Here is a 7500-nt window from a genome sequence, read left to right as displayed (position 1 = left end):
AAAGCACAGAGAAGATGGACGAATGACGATGTTCAGTCAACATTAAGCTGATGTCATGCTATATATTTAGAGAAACGACAGTTTAAAATGCATCAAGATTTTTCCCTTATCGTAGAAAAAAAAAGAAAGAAAAAAAAAGGAGAAAAGAAACAAAAAAGAAAGGAAAGAAAGGTTGAAACAAATATATATATATATATATATATATATATATATATATATATATATATATATATATATGTATGTATGTATATGTATATGTATATTTGCAAATGAAAAAGAATGAAAAAAAAAAAATTAAATAAATAAACAGAAATAAAAAAAATAAAGTTAAAAATAAGAAGAAAAACAAACGAAGTAATGGTCTCTTCGAATCTTTCGCGATTTTTTATTCTGAATTTTTGCCTTTTTTTCCTCTTTTTTTTTTTTTTCAAAAAAATAATGTACTTCGTATTCCGAAGAAGATAAAATATTTGAAACGGAAAAGATAATAGAGAAATCTAATTCGTCTGTTTAATTTAAATTATATTAATTTTATTAAATCATTATATTAATTCGAAAAGAAAAAAATTACATAAAACAAATCTATATCACGTGAAATTATATTATTATGATTTAAAAAAAAAATTAATTTATCCTTTTTTAATTTAATCCATGTGAATTTCAAAAATTATCAAATATTCATATATATATATATATTTATATATATATTTCATAATTAAACCGCCTTAAATATTAATATAATATAATTTCGCAAATCGTACGTGCATTAGAAGAGTTAAGTTCAAGAATGCTTTAAAAAAAAAAAAAGAAAAGAAGAAAAAGAAAAAAGAGAAATGAAAAAAAGTAATGCGCGTTAACCTTCTCAATACGAATATGAATTGCATTCGATATTAACGATTAAACACGATGGAATAATTACGAGTTGATCGATTTGTTGAGAATGCAGATGACATAAAACGTAATTATTTGTCATTAAGATGCAATATGTGTATGATATGCGATATATTAATGAAACTATTGGCTCTCTTACGTTCTATACTCAAGTACCGTTTTCCTAGCGCAAACGTGAAAATATTTTAATACAAACACACACACATATAATTCTTATTTAATTCATATCTCAATTTGAGAATTGTATTCGAAATTAACATGAATCTCTGAAATTTATACTCCATTTATAAAACGAAACGGACAAAGATAGTGACTTGGAAAGAAAGAGAGAGAGAGAGAGAGAGAGAGTGAGAAAGAGCGAGAGGGTTGGGGGGAGGGGGAGGTACAGAATATTGCCTGAAATTGAATTTTAACTCTTGTTTCATGAAAGAAAAATAGAAAAGCTTTAACGAAGTACTCTTCCGATAATAATAAACTATTATTGCACTTTTCTTTTTTCTTTCTTTTTTTTTTTTTTTTTTTTTTTTTTTTTTTTTTTTTTTTTTTTTGGAACATCCCACGTACCAATCGAATTTGATGATTTTATTGTTTTCTAATTGTGCACAGACAGTGGATAGTGTACCTAAAGAAAGAAAAAAAAAAAAAAAAAAAAAATACAAAACAAAACAAAACAAAAAAGAAAAAAGGAAAAAGAAAGAAAAAAAAAAAGAATTGTACGCGTCATTCCTTTGTATGATCTCCTCTTCGTTTTTACGATATTAAAATAGTATAAGAATGTTTCGAAATATTTGTTCCTAGAAAAGTTTCTTTAGATATCCCGCTATCGAAATAGAAGTACATGTAAATCGTAACCGGCTAATGTAAATTAACCTTGCTGGTTCGGGAAAACGCATATGACTTAGCATATACATACTCGGACTAATAGCACTGCGTTGCAGGTACTTACTTAACAACCTTAGAATGAGAAAGAGAGAGAAAGAGAGAGAGAGAGCAATAAGAGCCGGCGCGGTGTGGACAAAAAAGAAAAAAAAAAAAAAAAAGAAAAGAGAGAGAGAAAAAAAGAGGAGACTCTAAAGAAGACTGCCTTGAATTAATAAATAATGATTTTTGCCTATTCCCTCGAAGAGGTCATCTCGATGGATCTTTTACTTTTAATGTCCTTACCTCGTAAAAATCAATTGCGTCATTGTGATCCATGAACGCGTAATAGTTGATGATAATAATGATAGAAATAGAAAGTTCTGAATGCATTATAGATATGCATGTAATATATGTAATGTTAAACACGGGAGAAACTACGGGAACGTTCGAACTTATGTAATTTTTCTTTAAAAAATATAAACGAAAATGTCTTTGTCCCTCGCCTATGTTTACATTTGTCTTTTGCATTTATTAAAAAAAAAAAAAAAAAAAAAAAAAAAAATAATGTAAAAACGTTACGGTACATTAGATAACATTAATGAAAAAGACATTCGTTTTTTGACAAAATAAAATTATACTTTAACATTCGTGATTTTGTTCAAAGTATAATAAATTTGTTTGTTTTTTTTATGTGTGTGTGTGTATATATGTGTTCGTGTTAAGAAACATAATATTATTAAATACAATCGTCACGAAGTATAATATTTTGTTTAAAATATACTTACGTTTATTTAGTTTTTTTTTTTTTTTTCCTTTTTAATTACAACTATAATTCGATATATAATACGCAAAAGTATGATAATTTATTTATATAGAAATGACAATATCGAAATCATTCGTCTTTATAGAATCGAAACGTAGATGGCAGTAGTTTCCTTTGAATTTGCATACGGTAAAACTTTTGATGAACTGATACGTAATAGCTGAATAATCCGATAGATGTCAGTGCAACTGATTGCTGCATTTTTATATGAATCTTCTGGAGGGCACCAGTTGTTACATCTTCTCTCAAGATAGATTAATTTCATTAATAGATTAATATAATTAACAAAGTATTTGCTAATTTAATAATAAAAATGAAGTGGGTCCTTGGCAGATTTCCTTCTGCCCTCTTTTCACCTTCGTATGCACTTTAGTTTAATGCACCTTCGGTGATCCTCACAATTGCTACATCTTATAAATTTTCTTATCTATCACACTGATATAGAATTTTAATCGAATAATAATAAAATTATGAATTTAAATGAATTTCAATTAAAGGAAAATATTTGAAAAAAAATTTATGACTATCTTATCAAAAGAATTTGATTTTTATCAAAATAAAATTTATGAACTTATTATCGAACTTTACTGTCATTGTAAAATCATTTCGATTGATAACATGATAAAATTAAAATACAACTAAGAGCCATTCTCTTTAAAAGTTTCTAGTGAACCTTTGAAAATAACTCAGTAATCTATATTTAGCATCTTGTATTACAGTTTATAAGAATCTCTTCGATATATAGCTTTTTCCTTGCTTCGTACCATAATCATTTTATCATTTTCATTTATTTATATAATATAATAACATCATATATATATATATATATATAATAATAATAATAAAAAAGCTATAAAATGAAACAAAAAAAAATATTAAAAACAAAATACTATCTCAGGGGATTTCATACCAACGATTAATAACAATTAGAATTAGAATCGTCCTTGATTCTAAAATATAGAAAATAATCGACAATCCTAATGCAACTTTGAATAGAAAAAAATTCGAAGATCTTTGTATAGAAAATAATTCATTGAAAAATCACAGGGAAATTGATCGATATATTAATTATTAAAAAATTCCTTAGTAAAAAATTGATTGACTTGTTTTTATAGAATCTACGTTCTATGATTTTAGAAATCTCTTTAACACGACTTATCTCTTTGAAAAGAAATAAATCAACTTTTCTATCTCAAAAGTAACGACTCCATTCGACCTTTTTTTTTATTTCGAAAATAATGATTCCGCTTGACTTTTCTCTTTCAAAAACAATGATATCATTCGATAGTTTTTCCCTCAAAGGCAAAAACCTACGTATGTTGGTACATTTCCTTTATCAATTCAAATTGATTAAATATTTTAATTAATTTCTACATAAAAATATAAAGCTTAAATTCTCGGACGCTCCTTCTTACAAACGACTCTCTTTGATTATTACTTTTATCATTTTCATTTATTTATATAATATAATAACATCATATATATGTGTCCGTAATTATGAAAGTGGTCTAAGTCAATATTTCAAAAAAATTAGTTAATCACTTATTTCACATCCACATTATCTTAAACTATATGTATTTAATGTAATTTTTACGATATCGTTAAAAATGAACCTTTAGATAGTGGATGTAATTTTAACGTTATACGGAAATCATTTAGTATTAATTATGAAAGTGGTCTAAGTCAAAAATTTGAAGAAATTACATATAAACATAACTTGAAAATGGCACGTGGCCCTCTTCGACGTGTTTCTGAACTACATACTAGTTCATTTGATTTGCAAAAAGCACTTCCGTACCATAAACTGTCTAAGATAGTCAGTATAGTCATTATAGTCATTTATAGTCAGTATAGTCCTTATAATCATTTATAGTCATTATAGACGGTATAGTCATTTATAGCCAGTATAGTCATTTATAGTCATTACAGTCATTATATTCATTATAGTCATTACAGTCAGTATAGTCTTATGTCATTATAAACATTACAGTCAGTATAGTCTTATAGTCTTTTATAGTCAGTATAGTCCTTTACAGTCATTTATAGTTATTACAGTCCTTATAGTCATCGATAGTCATTTATAGTCAGTACAGTCATTTATAGTCAGTATAGTCATTTATAGTCCGTAGTCATATACTCAATAGACACATAGTAGTCAACAACTTTTACTATATGTACAATTTTCTACTACCATGGGAATAACCGCGATTAGATAAACCGTGTCGTGATGATACCATTAACCCTTTGAATACTATGGGCGCAAATATGCGTCCAGCGAAAGCTATCGATATAGACTATGGAAGCAAATACGCGCCTGGCAAAAATGATCAGTGTACTATGGTCAAATGTGGCCACCCGCGCGCTGTCCGTACGGACTGCATAAGCCACGAGTATTCAGCACTCAAAGGTTTAAGCACACTTCGCATCGAAACACGGAACGATATTAGCTTAGATTTGCAATATCAGCTTTGTATATTGAAAGCGATGATAAATTCCTTCATATATCTTTACGTGTCCTTATCTCTCGTTGTTAATGTCCTTGAATATAATATGTATATACTATATACATATTATGTACATATTATGTACTATATACATATTATGTATATAGTATATATAATAATAATAATAAAAAAGGCTATAAAACGAAACGAAAAAAAATATTAAAAACAAAATACTTAATATTCTGAATCACTGTTGCTATCAATCTTTTCATTTGTTTTATCCAAACGTTTTGGATTTTATTCATTCCTATTCACGATATTATACATTTATTGACATATAATTTTCTGACAAAAGAATAATACATTTGCACGTAAAAATAAAATTCAATGGAAGAAAACAGGAAAAAAAAAAAAAAGAAAAAAAAAAGAAAAAAAGAAAAAAAATATACTTCTTCGAAAAGTGCTCTAATTTTTTCCTCAGTCATTTCTTCATCGAATTTCACAATTTTTATCTCTCACGTTACGTTAAATAAAACCTTTCACATTTGAAGATGTTTAATACAATGAAGACATGGATAAAACATCGACATTAATTCTCGAGTCAGTTCGCCGTTGGATTTCGACTTATAAACATCTGCTGCTTTAAACGGTGAGTGAAAATCAATAAATATTCATTGAACATTTCGATGTCCATAAGACAAAAATTAACCAAATGGCAAGATCTTGCTAATTAACATTATTTTCTTTATAATTTTCTATCATCGTTTTTTTTTTAATGCTGTTGATATTTACATTATAAATAATTAACAATCTTAATGACTACTTAAACAAAAAATGTTTTACCTTAATTTAATTAGAAAGAAAATATATATACATATACATAAACACACACACACACACACACACACACACACACACACACACATATATATATATAGAAAGAGAGAGAGAGTTTGTAGAACAAACATAAATACTTTTTTATAAACCTTAGTACATATCTTAAAAAAAAAAATGCACATACACATATGTTTTCTTTTATTTCCTTTTATTATACTTATCTTTATTAAATAAAAAAGAAAGGAAAAATAAATTTACGATCATTCGTCAATCCCCGATTGTTAGGTTAAGTGTTTGTTAGAATAATACTTATACAACAAGGTATAACTTATACAAAATTAATGTTATACTTACGTACGTATGTACGCATTATGCCGGAGACAATATTCCCCTTTATTACGTTTGTAATTCATATTTAATTCATACTTGTCGCTAAAATTATAACGAAAGGTGACGAATAAGATATTATACGTAAAACGTAAGAAGATTCATTAATCGAAGCGTATTATTCTCCGATCTTTTTTTTTTTTTTTAAGAATGATATTTTTAGAGTATACGTCTTTTTTACCAACTAATCAGAATTTATCACGTAGTTACATGCTTTAGTTTGAAATTTAACATCATAGCTAATATAGTCTATGTCTTTTTCATGATAAATATCTTTCAAGAAATGAATCGATCATAATCGATATTAATATATAATAATATTTTTAATAGTACGACAATCTTAAAAAACTAAGTTTAATTAAGGATAATAATATATATATATATATATATATATATATATATATATATATATATATATTTGTATATTTGCATATATATATACAAATACAACAGGCCTTAGTGAAACGTGATTCGTTTCGTAACACGTGATATTTTTTTTGCGTTAAATGTAAATGCTTTTAATATTGATATATCCGAATAGATATGATATTTCTTGTAAAATTTTCAATTTAATAAAAAAAAAATTGTTAGTAAATAATAAAAAGAGAGAGAGAGAGAGAGAGAGTCGTATTTATTCGTTAGATGAAATGACAAATCGTATTAATCATTTTTAGGTTAAAGTATTGTAAACACGAGAAAAAGTTTTTTCTCACCTATTCTTATTGATTAAATATATAACGTTTTACAGGAATAATTCTGCGTCTCGAGTTCTACATTTGACATCATAGATTTAAATGAGTTTTCTTCTTGACTCCTTTGACCGAATTTGTACGCTCGAGCCTTATCGTTCTCGCTCGTTCGTAATATATATATATATATATATATACACAGATATTATTTTTTAAATATCACGTTCAAATGCGTGACAATGCGATTGGTTGAACGTAAAACGTAATTCATAAGAATAATATCTTTACTTAATCTTCTCGAAGTTACGACATACGTTTTACGATCGAAAAAAGGAAAGGAAAAAGAAAGAAGAAAAAAAGAACATAATCGATTATGACAATAACGTCGATGTTTTTCCGTTATTGCATACATATCTTACGTATTACAAAACACAGACGTTACGTCTTCGATGATCGTAAAATCATCGAAAGTTCGCGTTCGACAAAGTCGTTCGGCGAAGGTTACGTCTTATATCCGTCGTTAGCGCGAGTATTCGTCATGAAACGTAGCGCCATCTAGTTAGCGCCA

This window comes from Vespa crabro, chromosome 18, assembly GCF_910589235.1.
Source record: "Vespa crabro chromosome 18, iyVesCrab1.2, whole genome shotgun sequence".
Lineage (NCBI taxonomy): Eukaryota > Metazoa > Arthropoda > Insecta > Hymenoptera > Vespidae > Vespa > Vespa crabro.
This window is presented reverse-complemented; position numbering follows the sequence as displayed.